The following is a 20,136-nucleotide window of genomic DNA, read 5'->3' on the forward strand; positions in this document are numbered from 1 at the left end:
GATGCTTCTCTCTCTGCCTCCTTTTTTAACTCTTCTTAGATTTGAGGTCAAAGTTCAGGTGTTATTTAAATTTTTGAGATGCTAATCAGCTGCTTCTAGTTGTAGAAACAGGACCTTGTTGCTATGGTTACGCATCATAATTGTCCAAAAGTGAAAAAAAAGAAAGAAGGAAGAGCAAAAGTCTAAACTGTCCAGACATGAAACGTTTCAGCCAAATAAATTTTGAACAGAAGTAAGACGTTGGTTTGTTTTGCTCCGAGTCTCTGTGAGGTCACATGATGCGTTCGGGTGTTGTGGGATTTCTTATTAGAAACAAATTAATATCTCCTTTTTTAACATTTTCCTGTTTGTCTTCACTTTATTTAATTTAACGTTTTTGTTTCTGCCTCTTTTGTCTCTCATTATTAGTCGCCCTTCTACTCCAGGGGTGTTCAATGTGCGGCCCGGGGCCATTTGTAGCACTTACACTGATGTTTTTGGGGCCCCCAACTTTTTATTTTTAATCATTGTAAAGTTATTGGCATAATTTTTGCAATTGAAAATATTAATTATAATTCCAAGTATTTTTTTTACAACCAAACTTTTAGAAACTTTCACTGAAAAGTTGATTGATCTGAACATAAATCAGATGTAATTTAATTTACTGAACTCTGCTAAATATATAGCAAATGTTTTAGAAAAAGTGACCCAAATCCTGTTCTTATAATTGAATAAATTTGTTTGTGTCATCAAAAAATAATTTAAAAACTAAATTTTAATGTAGAAAATGTCCAAAGTCCTTGTTAATGAATGAATAACATCAGTTTTCTACACAAAAACAAAGCAATCAGGATGTTTTACTCACTTGATTTTCGTTGTTTGTATTTTATTATTATTTTATTGTGGTAAATTTGAACATCCCTGCTCTAAAAAAAACACTAAAAACAGCTAAAAAACTGAGTCAGAATCTGTATGTTTACGTTATGCTGCGTCTCTGAGCTCAGCCTAAGTAACGCTAACGTAGCCTAGCATAAGCGTGTCATTATCCGACCTCTTGGCCCTCGCGGTTCAGCAGGTTAAGACTTGGATTTGTTCTTGTTGACCTCAGAGCTTCGGGTTTATTAGTTCAGAGATGAAGCGAGTCGATATGAACTCATAACGCCGTGTAGCTCCCCCAGCAGCGCCGGTCCAGTAAAAACAATCAGAAATGTTTGGATAGTTTAAACAGAAAAGAATCGTTCAGTTCCTAACAAATCCTGCCCAAGCTGGATCAAAAAAGCCTTTAAATTTACCAAAAATATTCAGAATCAGAAGACTAAAAATAAGCAACCAGATCTGGGAAGGTGGCAGGATGAAACGGTTCTGTTTGTTTTAGGCGGCAGGGGGTAAAAACTTTAGACTCAGGTTTTACATCAGCTAAGTTGTGGGCACACTTCTGCTAATGCTGTTAGCGCAATGCTAACGCCACAGCTACACACTGCAAAAACTCAAAATCTTAATTCACTTAGGTTTAGTTTCTAGAGCAAGTATCTTATTACATTTTAAATAAAACAAACTAACTCAAAAGTAACTTTTCAGCAAGATATAGATTTTAGTTTTAAGTAAATAATTCCTTAATATTGATGAAAAAGTTCCAGTTCTATTGTCAGGGTATTTCATTGATAACATGGGGAAAATGTCTTGTTATAACTGAAATAATCTGCCAGTGGAACTAGAACTCGGTTGCTAGGTAACGGGCTGCCTTGGCTTTGGGTTGCTAGGTAACGGACTGGCCTTGGCTTTGGGTTGCTAGGTAACGGCACCAATGGAACTAGAACTTTCTCATCAATATTAAGTAGTTATTTACTTAAAACAAGCCTCTGTATCTTGCTGAAAAGTTGTTTGTAAGTTAATTTGTCCTATTTCAAGTTTACTAATGCATTTTCACTAGGAACTAAACCAAAATTACTTGGTGATTTTGTGTTTTTGCAGTGCAGAGGTTAGTTAGCCTACCACTTTTAAAAAGTGCTTTTTTGTGACAACAGATTTAAATATTTGCAGGGAGACGCATCTATGTAGTATTTTGTGTCCTTGTTTAGAAACTCTAAGCATCCTGTTTTATTTGGACAGTCCTGCTTCTGGCTTTAACTTCTTCAGATGCTTTCAAAAATTTAAACTCAGAGCTGTTTTCTCCTGATTTTTACGGCTGTCAGTGAATGCAACGTGCCTTCTTTCACCGATGGGGAAAAAAAGTGACCTTAAGAGTTGGTTTTATTTTGAAAGGTTGTCAGATTTTGTGTTTTTGCATGAGACAAATCAGTTTGCTGTTGTTACTGTAACATATGAAATGATTGAAGGCAAACGGCCTGAATGTATTCTGACATGTTGTGTGTTTGACCTGATGCATCTGCAGTCGTGTCGTCAATATTGCCAATAAAACCGATCAATCTGTTTCCATCCATGAGCCTTTGGAACTTTATCTGGGTTATTTTGGTTCTTTTGCAGAGGTAAAAACTCTGATCTCCAATCTCAGTTTAGGAAAATGTTATTTTAAGTTCCACTTTTTTATTTAAAAAAGATTTTTTTTACTTACTTTTTTCCAATATAAAACGTCTTTGAAGTTTACTTCTAAGAGGAAAAAAAACGATTTAAAAAATTCCCTCCAAAAATCACATTAGAAGATTAAAGCTGTGCAACAAAGTCAAAATAATATGGGAATATTTGTTACCAGAATAAAATTGTATTGCCAGAATAAAGTTAGAAAAAAATCTGAAATTTTGTGCTTAATCTCAGAATTACTCTAGAAAACATTCTCAAAAATTTTCAACTTTAGGAAATTTAAGCCAGAATTTTCCTGATTTTTTTTTCTAGATAATTTCTACATGTTTTTATTTCTACATTTTGTTGGAGCAGATTTTTGACTTTTTGACTGAAATTTCCTATTTTATTTCTAGGAAATTACTGAGATCAATCTCAATTTTGGAGACTTTTGGCAGAAATTTACTCCATTTTCCATAGCAGGTAAACCATATTACTTGAAAGCAGATGGATTTCTTCAGGTTTTCATCTCACTTTTGTTTTTCTGGCACAGTAACTGGTAATTTTGGTCCTACTTTGGCTAAATTACATTTCAGGATGTTCAAAGCAGCAGGTTCTGCACAGTTTAAACTCTTCCACCCGTCGTCTTTTGATCCAGTTTAGCAGTAAATTGGTCAGAGGCTGGGCGGGTCATCAGGTCAACATGGAGGCCGGTCAGGCTGAGACGCGGTTCGAAGGTAAACTCTTTGCATGTTGGAGATACTGGTTGCTAGGAAGAAAGTGTTTGGCTGACTGACCTTCGTTCAAACCTGCAGCGTCGGCTGGAAACCCTTCATGAGGGATTCCTCTCTCAACCTTAATTATTACTCTCTCCTCCTTCCAGCCCACAGCCTCACCGTTTCCCCCCATCGTTGTCTTTTTCATGGTCAGTCCTCAGGGTGCCGTTAGGGTCACCCTGAACTACCGGTGAACCTCTGACCGCAGGTTGTGTTTGCAGTTTGGGTGGCCTGTTTTCACTCCACCGTCTCTTTCATTTTCCAGGACCTTCAGGCTTTTTTACTCCTTCCTGACTCCGTTCGACCTTCTGTTTCACCACTTTGGTTGATTCTGCTCATTACCACAGCCATTAGCTGCTTCTCTATTAGCCATATAATTACACAAATTGAAATTATGGAAATAAATTCACTTAATGGAAACATTACAATTTTAACTCATGAAGCATGTAGTGGTTTTCCAGCCTTATTGAAATTGGCTTATTTCGTAAAACTGTCCCATGATCGCAAACCAGATGTCACTACTGGCAGAAACGACAGGAAGTGATAGGAGGACACTAAAGCGGTGCATGAATACAGTATTAAATGGAAGCTAATGCTAAAGCGCTAAATTCAACAATATGTCACTAGCTGTGTTTCCATTATAAATGTTTCCATTATAAATTTGCTCAAAATGCTGTCAGTATTCCACTAATGTTGAAAAAAATGCAATGTGCAGTGTTTCCATTTAATATTAAACGCAATTAAAATCACAGGTGAATAAGTTTGTCCATGTAATAATTTAAACAAGAATTCAACGACCATCGTGTGACTTGTGTGATGTGAAAAAAGTGTTTCCAATGCAAATTTGAGAAATAAACCAACTTTGATACGGTCATAACCTGGTGGTAGCGCTAAAACATGATTTTTTTCTAAATTAGCATATTTCTATTAAGCAAATGTACTTTTTGTAATTTTAATTTTTGCAATTCTATGGTCAACACAGCCAGTGTGATTCCTCACCAACCGTAGTAACCATGGCTTTCTTTATTACACCCACATATAACAGAAAAAATGTGAGATCATTCGTTATCAGCCAAGACATTGGGTTATCTGTTAGCGTGAACATCACAGTAGTCTTGGTCATTTTTCACAGGCTGCAAAATAAGTCCATCCAATTGTGCTACAAAAAGAAGATTTTATAGGTAATTGTGAAACTGTTGGGTTCTTGGTAAGCCGAAAATGAACCGATACCAAAATTTATGACGATGACCACCGCCATTTTGGCCATGTCAGTGCTTTAGGTCGAAAAGAGGCTGTGCAGGTACGCTACGCTCATGTCCCTTTAAGACGTCACGGCACGTCTGTAAAGTCTATAGTCACGTGACTCCGCTCCGTCCAATCTGTAGCGAAAGAGACGGCGAGGGAGAAAAAATGGAGGACATTTCAAACGTTGAGACGACGGCGGTAAAGTTGATCGAGGTAAGACTGTTTGGCTGTCATGGCGCTCGTCTGGTGGCTGTTACGTAATATGTGTTTTTATTTTAAAAGCAAGCGTAATTGTCGACTTTTCAAACTAACGAATTTCCATGATTTTTGGGGGGAAATGTACTCTTGTATTTTGTTGTTTTGGTTGTTTAATTCTTTTCGATCTATAATGGCCCTCATAGATTTTTCCAGTTCATGTGCATGAAAACTTTTCTGAAATCGTCCTGTGTGTACAATATTATTTTTAAAAAACTGTGTTTGAGGATATTCGTTGTTATAAAGACCCTGGAACAACTTGATGTCTTTTCTGGTTCGCTAATATAAAAAAAATGATAGAAGTTAGAAAAAAAAGTGTGTGAAGTCATTTGTAATCAGGCATAACCAAAATGTTGGGTTCTGACAAACTGCAGGTCAAACACATTTTTCCCAGGATACACAAGATTCCCATTTGATTAACCACAAAAAATAAGAATTTAGAGAGATTATTGTGAACCTGGATGTCTCTTCTGATCCAACTTTGTTGGACCTCCTGGTCTCCTGACCCCTTTTTCATCCTGTAGCTTCATCTCTTTGCTATGCTATCAAGCAATATCATAAAGTGGAGTTTATTAAAGAAATATTTAGTTTTATAGGTGTATCTTCAGAGGAGCTTTGAACATGCTGGGGTCAGAGTTCACCTCATTCACCAGACACACAATGGAAAATGGCCGGAGGGGAACCGCGCTAACAGGTTTCCAGTTGTTTCATTATCGCCTCTGAGATGAAGCCCACAGCTTCAAACACATGTAGGCAGTAAAACCCTAGTAGCCCCATCTGTAGCTGAGAGCAGAGCTTTCACACCGTCAGGTCATGATCTCACCTTGCAAACTTTCTCACAAACATGTGTTCAGAGATATGATATCAGCTCGCAAATACTTAGAAGTGTGCAGATGTGCATTAATGACTCGCGCTGACACCTCTGGGGGCATCCAGAGGGCAGATTCCTGCCTCCATGCCGAGGTTCGTAATTCAGCTTGCAACCTCATTTAATAAGATTTTTGGATCAATTGCAGTAAACAATATTTTAATGATTATTGGAAGTAACAAAAATTTACTGGCCGACACATTGTCCCAGAAGTTATTGCGATAAATGACAATATTGTTGTTTGGAGACCATTTTCATGTAATACAATGGTAACGGCATAATAATGCAGAAACAAATTCCCAGATATCAACAAACTTTAAATTCTAAGGAAAAGGTTTTACCTTTATTTTCTCCCCCATTCTATGAAAGCATCAACAAATATCAATAAATTTGAAAATATGATTAAATGCACTTATAGTGATTAAATTCTCTCCTCTATTTGAGTGGTGTCCTAAATAAGCATATTATGTGTATTGTTTTTCAAGAGCAGCATTTCTGTTGTTTAAGGGGGTATGATTTCTGTCATGCAGCCACAGCCATTCAGTCACTTGACAAAGAAATAAATACTTCTTCCTCTTGTCATGTTTAGTGTTACCATAATAGTACTACAAAATATTGTGATAAAACTTTAACTGCTCACCTTTACCCAGATGTTTTTGTCAGTAAGTTTGTGTTTTTTCGTCTTCTGACATGAGCCGTTTTAAAAACTTTCCAGAACGTTTGAGTCACCTTCAACTGGCCCTCCGCCCGTTACCTAGCAACCCCAGCAGAGCTCCGCCCGTTACCTAGCAACCCCAGCGGAACTCAAGCACTATCTCATTATTTAACAGTGATTTTTTTTGTAAATAAAACGTATTGAATATGTTTTGCATCGCCCACAGACCTGTTGTAACCTGTTAAGAGAAGCACATTTAACGCTGAAACAAGCTTGTTCAGGTTTTATAACTCTGAGGCATCAGAGTGCCTGTTTGCCAGACACTTTCTCCTTCCAGCTGACGGGAAGCCAACCTGTTCTCCAGGCTATTTCAGATAAAAGCATGGGGTTTGTTTACTTATTAGGACTCCCATTAGTTTCCACTAAATTGGTTACTGATCCTCCTGGGGTCCGATTACGAAAATATTCCTTTATACACAAGATTAGTCACATTTTGTGTGTGGTGGTACATGTAACGGGAAGAGTCATGCTAGGTTTGCTTTCCTTTGTTTCTGTAAAATTAATTCCTGAATAGTTTGACGAAATTATGTTTTTTATGCTAGTTTTATACCACAAAACCCATTATCTACCTGAACTAAATTATTGCATTAAGGTAAATACAAACTGCAGTTTTATATGTTTTCCAACTGCAGGGATTATTGCTATGTAACCAGTGACCCCAGTTAAAATGGATGTTTTTAAAGTTTATCTGTCATGCGTGTGTTTGAGCGGTTAGGTGTTACCGTCAGGCTAAATTGGCCTTTGCTGTTGTTCACTTTCTGTCGGTTGTAAACTCATTTTTACACACCAGGCTCCTCTCATTAGCCGCTGTGTTAACTAGCTCTGAGGAATGCAGTTTGAGCAGCTCAGTGGAAAAAGCTGTATAATTTAACAAGATGCTGATCACCAAATTGTTTGGGGGGTTTCGTCACCGTGAATTAGTGGGCTGTGATGTTTTAACAGACCTCAGGTGGGGGAAAGAGGGTGGTCTGCTACCTTCCCCGTCCTGCGGTTCATCTCTGAAGCCTTCGGATCTGAGCGTATTGATGAGGATGAGTGGAAACGTTTGAGGTGGTGACACTGAGAAAGCCACTTTGGGGTGTTTAGCTTCACATCACTCTTGGGAGTTTGCTCCGAAAACCTCAAAATGTCATTTAACAGCATGATGTTAAACTCCCTCAAAAACTCAGGAGAAAACATCATTTTCCAATGGTCCTGGTTCTGCTCTGAGGTAAAAAATCAGATCAGGTGTCTCAGAGTAACACCTGATTTTAAATTTGGTCTGATAGCGATGGCATTCATGGCTCTTTGAAAGAAGTATCAAGGATGCTGTGTTTTCATTAACTTCAGACTCTTATTTAGTTTGGTTTAACTTGACAGCCACTTACTTCAAATTAAGAGTGTCCCACTATCATTACAACCCCTGGTTTGCAGTTTCAGTCGTCACAAATGATTAAGATTCTAAGATAATTACTACAAAATGTTACATTTACCAGCTAAAAAGTAAAATTTCAAGGCATGCACAACTAGTTGAACATGTTGGCCTAAATATGTTGGAATTTTTCTATTAATAGTAGACCCATTATGCAAAAATTCACGTTAGATGTTTTTGTACCTCCTTTTGGGTCTCGACTGCTTCTAAAAAACAACAAGTTAATGTATTTTGGTGTCTGGAAAAGGAGCTGTTTCAAAAACCTCCCAATTATTGAGTCACATTCCATGGGCAGTGCACCGTTACTTAGCAACCCCAGCCAAGTCCAACCCGTTACCTAGCAACCTCAACTTAGTTCCAGCACGTTTGGTCAACTGGTTTTACCGCTGTTCAATGGCTGCTGGAAAAGACTTGCCATCCAGAAACAACTTAATGCACCCTGTTTGGTTGTGCAGGAGGCTCTACTTTTGCTTTTCAAAGATGCACGGTTGTAAATAGTGTAAACGTCAAGTTGGGGTGCATAGCCAGCAGCTTTCATTGATTTAAAATGACAAGAGGAAGCATAATAGTTTTGACACAAACAATGATTTTGTTTTGTTTTTTGATTTTTTTCTCGAGTGCCTTGAGACATTTGTTGTGAATTAGCGCTGTATAAAAAACTGAACTGCATTGAAACATCCACAGCAGGGGAGTCAAACTCATTTTCATTTTGGTCCATATCAAAAATCTGAATGTTCTTAAAGGGCCGGTTGTGCCAGGATGTGTTGATAAAGCCCATTTAACCGTTAAAATATTAATAAATATTACACTCCTTCCAGGATTTAGTTTTTGTGGTTTTTTGTTGTCAAAATATTTTTGTGATGCTAATTTGTAAGGATTTTTTATATTTGAACTAATGTAATATGTTAAATGTGACATTTTATTACTTGACATCCAGTAAGGCTGAGGCATCAGTCACTTAAACTCTATGTTTTGACCAAGTTTTAGAAAAAATGTGCAATAAAATCATAAAATATGTGTGGATCTGTTGGTTTTGTGTGAAAACTACAGTTTCTGTAAGAAAAACTGGAGTGATTTATTGATTTAATTTGGAGTCCAGAGGGCCACATAAAAAGCTACTGCGGGCCAGATTTGGCCCCCAGGCCTTGAGTTTGACACATGTGTCCTAGACCGTCAGTTTTAAGTAAGTTACAAAGAAATGCTTCGGTTTGGATAGATTTTTTTTTTATTTTGTGAAATTTGATATTTTATTTTAAAAAATCCATGTTTTTTCTGTTCGATTGCCCTGCAGATGCATCGTTTTCTGCTGGTTCCCTCTCTAAAGTGCTGGCGTTGCTCTTGGGGATAATTTAAAGGTCTGAGACAAGAACAATGAAGAACGTAAATGGCCACAAATATCCGTGTCCTTGAAGAAGACTCAGGAAATGCCCGCAAAGTTTTCCTGTAATTCCCAGAGATCCCATTTTTTAAAGCATCCTTCTGCATTTCTGCGCCGGCGTTGTCTCCGGTCCGGTCCGGTCTGGTCGCGAGTCGGAGCGAGAGGTCAGCCATCCAGCCCAGAGTTACGACCCCCGGCCGGCGCTGGGTGAGGAAGAGGAGCGTGAGAGCCCAGTGAAGGAGCTCCAGGCTTATTCTGAAGGGACTGTTAAAGGAAGCGGCTCCGGGTCCGTGACGAACAGCCGGCCCGAAGGTCAACCTTCAAGGTTTCCTTTTGAAGGATGTCGGTTCATTCACCGAAACGCCAGGGAGGGGCTCCTGACGTCCGACGAGTCACCGCGGCCTGTTTCCTGTGTGTGACAGGATGCTGCTCCGACCACGAGCAGCCAAATTTAAACTGGTCTGACTGGTCGTGTTGGGCGTTTGAGGCCTTTACCTTCGCTCGGTGTGGGAGCCGTAACCGTGTCCTGTTTCACACCGCCGCTGAAACAATGCCCATCTTTGTTCGGCCCATTGTTGCTCCGCAGGTTTGTGTGTGTGTGTGTGTGTGACTCCTCACCCAGGCCTGGGTTTTTACTAAAGCCATGGGACTCTGTAATTACAAATTAGCATCAGCATTAATACGATCTCAGGCTGTTAAAGCTGGAGTAGCTCGTGAAAAGCTGCGTTTAACCGCCTCAGAGGCGGCTGGTAAAAGCAGCGATGACGGGAAATGAAACGTGTTTGTGCAGATCCTCAGGATGACGCTGCTGCTGTTCTCTGCTCCGAGTCTCCGTGACCAGTTGACATTATTTATGCGCTTGTTTCTGCCCGTATTTATTTATGTCTCTGCCACATTTAAACACGTTTAACCCACCCTGCCTTTCTCGTATAACTGAATTTATTTGTCTCAGTGTGTGTTTGTTGTGCTTTGTGGTGGTCACAGTTGCACAATGTCCCTCTGTGTTTGCGAGCAACAATAGATAGTAAAGTTAGTTTCGTACTGTGATGATTGCTCTATAAATCTAAGAGCAAACGAAGCTTTCTTTTCGCTGAGGCTCATTGTTTATTGTCCCGTTTGAATGCTGCGCTGGTTGGCTGCAGGATAGTTTATCACTGCCGCGTCCTCCTCTGTCTTAAAACAGCACAACAAGCTCCACTGTGAGTTTATATCCTGAGGAAATTGCTGCACAATACAAAGGTATTCATTTTGCACGTTTTCTCACCTTAAAACCTCAAACTTCAGTGTTTGTTTTTATTGGGATTTTATCAGGAGGTAGACGATATGGATCCCTAAAGTCAAGTCAAATTTATTTGTGCAGCACATTTCAGGAACCAGGCATTTAAAAGTGCTTTAAATGAGAAAAACACAACAATAAAACATTCACCAATTATGAAACATGCAATAAATATTACATTTTGTCAAACATCATCATCAAAATCATCAATAAGCATCAAATATATTGGTCAATGTTCCTTTTATTATGAATCAAGGCAGTTTGATTTAAAGCTGCCTGAGATTTAAAGAAACTCAGTGTTTCGGCTGTTTTGCAGTTTTCTGGAAGTTTGTTCCAGATTTGTGGTGCATAGAAGCTGAATGCTGCTTCTCCATGTTTGGTTCTGGTTCTGGGGATGCAGAGCAGAACCAGAAGACCTGAGAGGTCTTTTGGTTATCACAACAGCAGATCTTTAATGTGTTGTGCTGCTAAACTGTACAGTGATTTATAAACTAACAATATTTTAAAGTCTGTTCTCTGAGGTACAGGGACTTTCTTATTGATTTTTAGGCAGATTTGTTCCAGTAAAGATAAATGCATGGATGAGTTTCTCTAGATCTCGCTGAGACATAAGTCCTGTAGTCCTGGAGATGTTCTTCAGGTGATAGAAGACCAACTTTGTAACTGTCTTTATGTTGCTCTGAAGGTTCAGGTCAGAGTCCATCACTACACCCAGATTTTGGGCCTGATCGCTGGTTTCCTGCTGTAATAAGTGAAGCTATGCGTTGACTCTAGTTCGCTCCTCTTTAGGTCCCGATAACTTCAGTTTTGTTTCTGTTCAGCTGGAGAAAGTTAAGACACATCCACACATCTGTCTGTTCAGTGATCGGATGGGTTCTGAGTCACCTGGTGACATCGTAATGTAGAGCTGTGCATCATCTGCGTAGTTATGAGCGTGATATGACAGCGACGAGGCGGTGAGCAGTGCTGCACCCCACGCTGACTAACTGCAGCCACAACACCTAAACTTTGCATTTGCATCAGGCTTTCTTCAGGTTGAAGAAAACTTCCTGTAGCTTCATTTATTGTTCCATTTATTTGAGGGAACAAATAAACGGACTGGAGTCTCAGTTAGGTAGGTGTTTTTTAGAAACACTGCTCTATAGGGCCAGGATAATACATCAGTATGTTATCCCTACAGAAATCTTCCTTCAGGTTTGAAGGTTTCCTGATCTACGATTTAACGTCTGGAGAGCACAGTGGTTGTAGTAGCAGACACCAGACCTCACCCAGGCCCGACAAAGACTGTTTCCTTGTCATTGCGCGGCACTCTTGAGTGAGACAAGGCTGCTGCTCTTAACCTCTGTACATGAAGTCAGACATTCAGGCCACCCTGCTCTTTATATCCCCTTCAGATACCTTTGGGGCCTACAGTACTAAATGTTTCCAGACACTTCACCAACCTGTACTGATGCGGGATTCCAGTTTCCAAGGACCACCGGCTGGTGCGCTTTCAGCCCATCGCTGCACATATTTGATTTAGGGCTGCTCCAAAAACGCCACATGAGATTGTGGTTTCGCCTCGGGACCGAAACGGGAGAGACGAACATCGGCTTTGAGTTTACATCCCCTCACGGTGTGGCTCGGTCTGCTGTTTGGTGTCCTGAAACAACCTGCAGATTGAAATCAGCATGACTCCAGCTCCAACTGCATTTTGTTTCTGTACTCCGAGACCAAACCCTTCAACTTATGAATCTTGCTGTTTTTCCTCCCTGTTTTGTGTAATTCCCAAAGCCGGAGCTTAAAGCAGCGATAATAAAAGCTAAATCAGCGCAGACTAAACATTTGGTTTTTGTGGCTGCCTCAGAACGGACAATCAACCAGGCAGGACGCTGGCCAGCCTCATGATGCAATTTCCTGTTGGGGTAAATCCTTTTATTTGAGTGTAACTTGGAGTCTAATGCCAAACTGTACGAGCTCCACGGCCTCATATCCGTTCGCTCACCTCTGTGAATGGGAGCAGAAAAAAAAAACAGGGTTCAGACGTCAGCGAGGAAACAGCCAGCAACTTTATTCCAGTATGATTTTATTGCTGCGATTATTAGATTTCATGAAATAAATCCATTTTAAGCGCCCCGTTTCACCACGTGCACTCGCTCGCTTTAATGTTTTCTGCGTCTGGGTGTGTGTTTCTGCCTCCTAGCACACGTTCAAAGGCGTCCGCCACAATAGAGCTATACATTAACGCTAATGCTGTTCCACAGCGACGCTCGGTTTCCATTCAGCGTTGAAGCGGGTCCACCTTCAGATCCACTCTGATCTGCTGACCCACTTTAAGTGTGTGTTTGGGTTTGACAGGAGAGGATTAACTCCTATTTTCCATATAGTCGGTGTGGTTATTCCATCATGTTTCCACTTTTATTCATGTATTTCAACAATGTTGAACTGTCTGCTTGTTCTAGTGGCTCATTCATTTCATTTTAAAACAAATGTGGTTCTTATCCTGTAAAACTATTCGTCAAAATGTTATTCCCAGTATTTTTTATTTTTTTTTTAGTGTTTCTCTTCAGCTCTGAGCGAGTTCTTTGTTCGTCTCGGTCAACTTCACAGCATGCACACTAAGGCTCGCTGTATTTATTCTCACTGTGTTTAACATAAATTTACATCATTAATCCACATAACTAATGCCAACTTTAACACATTTACCAATGAATATATATGCATATATTTTTAGTAAATGAAAGGGAATACACACACAAATTTAACATTTACAGAATTAGCAGCTGAAATGTTGCTAAACAAACAAACTACAGAGCAATGGTGAAAAGTTAACAGTTGTAAAATTAAACATCATTTATGATTAGTTAAAAAAACAAAAACTGTTTTTTTAATCACATGAAACACTAAATATAATTAAATTAGTTTGAATTAAAAAAGTTATACTGGTGAAGAAAATCATGAGCCCAACAACAGGAAAAGGGGGAGGAGCTGACAGTTGCTATGGTAACCACCAACCGTCAAGAGCGGTGACAGTTGGTAACTTATGTAGCAATAAATGTCTTTTTGACTAAACAAAATTAATTTTAAGACTTAAATAAACAAGTTTTGACAAACTTTACATATATAATGTTAAAATTTTTAAAATCACTCTTTCAAGTTCAAAACTAACAATTAACTTATAAGGGAAACATGTCTTGTTAGAAGTTAAATAATCTGTAGTTTTTCTTCAATATTAAGGAGTTATTTACTTAAAACAAGCTTCTGTAGTAGTTTTGTCATATTTCAAGTGTACCAAGATATTTTCACTAGAAACTTGACCAAAAATGCTTAAGAGTTTGTATTTTTGCAGTGTATAGTATTTAGCCAGGGAAATCAGAACATATTTGGCATAACTGTCTTACGGTGTGAACCAGGCATGAAGTTTGAATAGAGTTGGACAATATGGCTGAAAAAAAGTATCACAATATAAGCATTTTATATCGATATTGATAATTATTTATTTTTTGTCTTAACTATCTGAAATATTGTCAAACTGGTGGCTTGATCTGTCATGTTTTATCCACAGTTTTCACTCCATGCCGTTTTTTATTTTTAAGCAGTCATGAGTCACTGTGGCAAAACTTGAAACTGCTGCTGCGCCAGTTACTCAGCAGGTCGTTGCTAGGTAACCAAAGTCTGGGGGAACTTGAAACTGCTTGTTACCCAGCGTGTTGTTGCTAGGTAACCAAAGAGTGAGTCAGTTAGTTGATTCCACCAACCTAGCTAAGCTAGCCTTGAGATGTTGAGCAGCTAAGCTAAGCCCTTTCCTCTGCCTACATCTCCCAGAATGCTGTGGGGTTCTAGATCAGTTATTGAAATGATTGAAAATTATATCAGATATATTGTCTATGGTTATTGATCACATGTCTGTTATGATATATACTGTTATTGATATATTGCACCGCCGTAGCAATGAATTAAGTTTAGGGTAAAGGTCAGGGTTAGGCTATAGAAATGAATGAAACATGATTGGAAGTCAATGCAAAGCCCTTGTAAAGGTAGAAAGACATAATCTGTGTGTGTGTGTGTGTGTGTGTGTGTGCGTGTGTGTGTGTGTGTGTGACACATGTGGCTCCAACACACAGCCATGTTGGTTCCCATGCCTTATTAATTTCAGGTTTTATGGAGTGTAATCCTGCAGCCAGTGGTGCGGTACAGGTATGCAGGTCTGTGTCAGTGGGTGCCGTTACCGCTAACGAAGGTGACCAAACACGCCCACACACACTCTGGCCCCCTGCTGTTTTAGGAGCCTTGGGTTTGTAGGAGCAGACCGAGGCGTCTCACTGGTCCCTGGCAGACGTCCAGCAGCCAATCACGGAGCTTTGCCAATTAGAGCTCAACGTACGGCAGGCAGAACATTTTGAAAGGCTGCTTCGTGTGTGTACAATATGTGATACTGCCATTGTAAAGTGTGTGTTTTCAGAGCTTGTTTGTTGTCATTTTATGTGGTTATGAGCGTGTGCTGACTGTACTCATGGCAGTCGCCCAACTGGACATTTACCCATTAAGATAACAACCCTGATGCACTGCCAAAACTATTAAAGAGCAGTTCTAAGGTGGATGTGTGTGTTTTCTACTTGTGGCTTTTATAATAGTCCCAGTGGTTGATTTAGCACTACCCCCCTGGTAGTGTGTGTTTTTATAGTGGCTCTAATAACTAATAAGAGGTTCCCAATACTGCAGTTGAAATTAATCTCACCATTCCAACCACAAACTGCCTTTTCTTTTTTCAGCTTTTTGTCCTGGTTGATTATATTCCCTTTCATAATGCCAGCAGTTGTTTTCAATTTGGTTCTATTTCTAAAAGTTCATTTTCAGGGCAAACTTACTTTCCTATTTTTAAACTAGCTAAACAACATATCTTTAAATATGTTCTGGCAGATTTTACTTTATGTCTTCCTGACCATGATGGAGCATTTGTTTCAGTCGACAATGAGACATCACAAGTCGGAGCAAACCAAGACGAGCTAACCTTTCAAATAGCTTGGTAACATTTTACCAGTATTCATTTCAGTAAGTTTTTTTCCCTTTATTTAAACAAAACAATACACCAGTTTAAATAATGTACGTTACATTTTTGTTTTTTTAAGTTAATTTTTACTTTCATTCTGCTAAAACTAGGCATTTTACCAGGTTTTGGCTAGCTATCAATTATATGCTCCTTATTAGCTAGCTAGCTATGTAGCTATCTTCCTCTGTAGCTCCACAGCTAGCGAGCTGTATGCTAACCTAGCTGGATGAATACTGCTAATTTGTCTCCATAGCAATGGCCCGGCACTGGGAACTCAAGTTAAACAGGACTTGTAACTGTTAGCACGACAATGTAGTTTCTCTACATTTTATGTCTTCAAATACTAAAAAAACATGTCTACAAATAGATATTGTACACTGCTACATTCATCACTGGTTTAATCACAGTGATGAACTCCAGTGCTAATATTAACTGGTACTGGAAACTTTCAGTAGATTCTTGACGCCAGCTAGCAGCCATGTTGGATTGCACACTCAGAGTCGCTGCAGCAGCTACGACCTTCCAAGTCTGAATTCCTACTTCATGTGGTAATCTTGTTGCTTTTCCGACTGGGAACTCAGAAAAATTCAACTAAAACGCATCATATTTATACCTTCTGAGCTAATAAGATACATAGCTAACTTTCTAAGCTAACTGTTTACATATCTGACTTGTTTTAGTTTAGTTTTGGTCTGAAGTGGGGAGAAAAAAGGAGCCAGTACTAAAAAATATCACACACATTTATGTCCCATTTCTTTCTACTTCGATTCATAGATCAATAGTTTTATTGTACAGAACAAGAACAAAAGAACAAAGCCAAATTCAAAGTGGAGCCGCTTTTATTAAAGTGCTTTAAAGCAGAATTTTACCAAAGTAATTGATTTTTTGTAACATTTATCACAATATTTTCTTTCTTTTTCTTTTATGCAAGCATTGACACCTCGACCCAGAGAGAATCCCGTCTAACTTTTCATTGTTTCTCTTTATTTGTCCGCTGTAATGTAATGTTTGTTTATTGTGTGTACCTGAAATGGTGAAGCACTGCGAATCCTGAGGTGTAAAAAAATTAAATCCAATACATTTTAGATGTTACAGCTCTGAATAGCAAATTATATACACCAACTGACCAATAAAGAGGTATTTATTGAATATTTTTTAGTGTCTAGTCTATTACCAAGCAGATGCATACAGTCGTGTAGTTAGCGATTTTTGGCGTATCTGTTGTTATTTTCTCTGACTTGACAGGTTTTTCTTGTCGAACCATCGATGAATAGAGGCCACTCGAGCCAAAAGAAATTTCAAAAACAGAAGCAAATGGATACTTTCATTCGTACTTAGTGTTAAGTGTTGAATTAATTGCATTACTTTGCAGAGCCACTCTGGTAACCACAATATAAATACAGAGCAAATTGCCAGGGATTAAACACGGTCCATTCTCTAATTGTTACAGATTCTTTCTAGATGTGATCACATATTTTATTGCTTTCAAATGGTGATTTAATGAGGATTAATACATTTTTTTCTTGTTTTCTTGTTCTTTTGCTCTCCCAGTTGTTCACATCTGCCAAAAACTCTCCAAACGCAGACGCACGTAAAGTATAAATCACTAAAAATGTAATATCCATACATATAATTGATTTTAAACCTGAGTCAAGAAACAGAAAAGAAAATCTGCTACACACACACACACACACACACACTCCTACTGACTGTTTAAGAGCATTTATATAAAAAGGGAGGAAAGAATAAATAAATCTATTCGGTAGCTGGAAAGCAGTCAAGTCCTAAGTTTGAGAGCTCCACATAGACACGTTCAGTCCTTCGTACAAACTCGACTCACCAGCACCAACGCAAACAAAAGGGCAGAGCAAAAATCATCCGAGTAAAAATACAGCAGAGACTGCCAAGGCTCCGGTCCTCCCTTTTTACAAAAATAAATCCCAGCGAAGAGTCTGAACGATGCGTGTGCATGTTGACACACTCGTGGGCGGCCGTCTAAGTGCTGCCTTTGTTTTCCATCCCACTTAAAAAGGTCAGACCCCGCGGGAGTCATTATCTCACCCCCTGATATTAATGCCTATGAGCCGAGAAGATTACGCGTGTGTGTCAGCAATAAGTTTCTCCTAATGGAACTTGTCTGAGAAGTGTAGATTGTAATGTTTGACAAAGTGTTGGTTTTTGTACGTTTACATGCTCAGTTTGGGGTAATTGAAGGGCTAACGGGCCAGGTGAGGTGCTCCGAAGTGTTTGTTCAGTTGTTTCATGGAAAAATACTGAACATGGAAATTACTTGATGCCCTTTTGACAAAGTTAAGCAACTGTATTTAAGGAATTTCTCTTTTAATATGGGGCTGAGAAGAAAGGTCAGATTTTTGTCATTTTGAAAGTTTGATGTTGTAGAGCAATCGGACGGAGCAGGAACTGAACCGGCAACCCACTGATTGTGGGAAAACAAACACAATCATCCCAAGTACGACTCAGAGGTCAAGCTAACAGCTAACTGGTATCTGGAGTCCAGCTACCTGCTACTTGTAGATCAAGCTAACAGCTTACTGAGTCAAGCTGCCTACTACCTCCAACTTGTAGATTGTTGGAGTTGTTTTTAAATAGAAAGTGCAAAGTAAATTTATTTTAAATCTTTCAGTTAAAAGTTTGACTGTACCTATTTGCTGCACAGTATTCACAGATTTTGGGGTGGTAGCGTATGGGTAACACAACCCACACATGGAGGCCTTAGTCTTTGATGCAGACGTCAAAGGTTCGATCCCCGGCCTGACGACCTTTGCTGCATGTCTTCCCCTTTCTCTTTACCCATTTTCCTGTCTGACTACTTTCAAATAAAGGCCACTAGAGCCAATAATAATAATAAAAAAGTTTAAAAATAAAAAAAATATTCACAGATTTTCCCATAGAGCATATCTAAAAGATGCGAAGAAGATGCAGCTTGAGGAGCTGAAATACACAATGACGTTTGACATGATACATAATTGCCTTTTTTATTTTTTCAGGACAATCCTGGTGGAAATTGGCTGGGTAACTTATCTGAACTTGTCTTCAAAAGATGTTAGCAAATCTATGATTAGCTATTAGCTCGTCTTTAATTATCTTTACCTTGCCTTCTTATGTCAACATATCTGAGTAGATAATAACTAGCATGTAATTAGCTTTAACATGGCTTATGTTAGCATATTTATTATTAGCTAATAGCTAGAATTTAAGTAGCCTTAACTTGCCTTCTTATGTTAGCAAGTCTATGAGAGTCTGTTAGCTCGTCTTTAATTATCTTTAACTTGCCTTTTTATGTTAGCATATCTGTGGTTATCTATTAACCTGACTTTAATTAGCTTTACCTAATATCTATGACTGGCTGTTAGCTTGTCTTCAACTAGCTTTAACATGTGTACTTATGTTAGCTAGTATTAGCTGCTATTTTGTCTTTAACTAGCTTCTAAGTCATCTTTTTATGTCAACATATCTTTGACTAGCTGTTAGCGTTTCTTCAACTAGGTTTACATGCATTTTTTTGTTACCATGGTTATCAGTAGCTATTAGCTTGTCTTTAATTAGCTTCTAACTTGTCTGATCATCTGCTAGTTTGTCTTCAGTTACTTTTCTACTAGCTTTAAATTGTATTGTTAGCAACTCATAACCTTTACACATAAGCCAAACTCAAACCAAATAAACAGTTTCAACATGAAGTATTTCACTTTTACTTTTTAGTACCAAACGGTTCAACATCACAATCCAAAAACATGACGCATGTCTGCAGCACAATAATATCCTGGCATTTATCGATCTTTTCCTCCCCTGAAAAGACATTTTCTAAATTTAACACAGCTTTAAGTATCACTTACAATCAGGATGGATAAATGACAGGAATTCCTGCTGACATTCTCACTTTGCGAACGTTTTTTCCAGCCTCAATATTTGGCTTGTCACAAGGGTCAAACCTAAGAGCTTTGGGGCAGGAGACAGTGGTTCTAACAGCCAGGTGAAACCACTTCTTCAGGCGATGTAAATGAAGGAGCAAGCAGGGTTTTCATTATAGTTTAAGAGTCGCCCCTGTTATGTTTTTACAGGCTAGTACGCTACAATATAACCTTTCTCTGCAGTCGGTGAATGGGAGCCATATGGAAAACACTGTACTGTACCTAAGCTGTGATTTTAGTAACAGACAGGGTATTGTACTGAAGCGATGGAGACGGGGAAAGAGCAGCAGACACGGAAATGAGTAGAAGAGTGGAAGGAACACAGAACAAAGTGGATCATTGCAGAACGCAGTTCAGCCGTCGTAATAGGCTTAAAATATGCTTCATTAAAAACACTTTTTGATTTAGCTGCAGTTGGACACCGTTTTACCTAAAGCTGTCTTTGTTTTTCTCTTGCTGGCATGAAGTGGTTGAAATGAGTGACGTCATTGTCCTGTTGGAAGGAAAACCTCCATCCCAGTCTGAAATGGTTTTCAGGCTCTAACAGGAGGTGCAAAGACAATTACTTTGTTTCACAGCAGAGTGAAATGTTACCTCTGTGATTGTCAGAAAGGAAAAAAGAATGACCAACACTAGCATAAAACGTAGGGAATAGAGAAACCACAGTGCTTTTTATATTCGTGACTCAGTCGAACGTGGTTTAAATTTTTAAACCTGTTCTTGATTTCACCAATAAACCCACTTACACCTACTGGAGA

General features: G+C 38.9%; 1 long non-coding RNA gene across 1 annotated transcript; it reads right to left on the minus strand.

Moving 5' to 3' along the window:
• Positions 1-863: 863 nt before the first annotated feature.
• LOC107838178 (uncharacterized) lies at positions 864-19,118 on the minus strand. Its single transcript, XR_001664227.1, has 3 exons — positions 19,108-19,118; positions 11,516-11,518; positions 864-1,496 (listed from the first exon to the last, which is right to left on the minus strand). It is a non-coding gene; the product is annotated as an uncharacterized LOC107838178 (long non-coding RNA).
• Between the last annotated feature and the right edge of the window lie 1,018 nt (positions 19,119-20,136).

This window comes from Poecilia formosa, unplaced genomic scaffold, assembly GCF_000485575.1.
Source record: "Poecilia formosa unplaced genomic scaffold, Poecilia_formosa-5.1.2 Scaffold218, whole genome shotgun sequence".
Classification (NCBI taxonomy): domain Eukaryota; kingdom Metazoa; phylum Chordata; class Actinopteri; order Cyprinodontiformes; family Poeciliidae; genus Poecilia; species Poecilia formosa.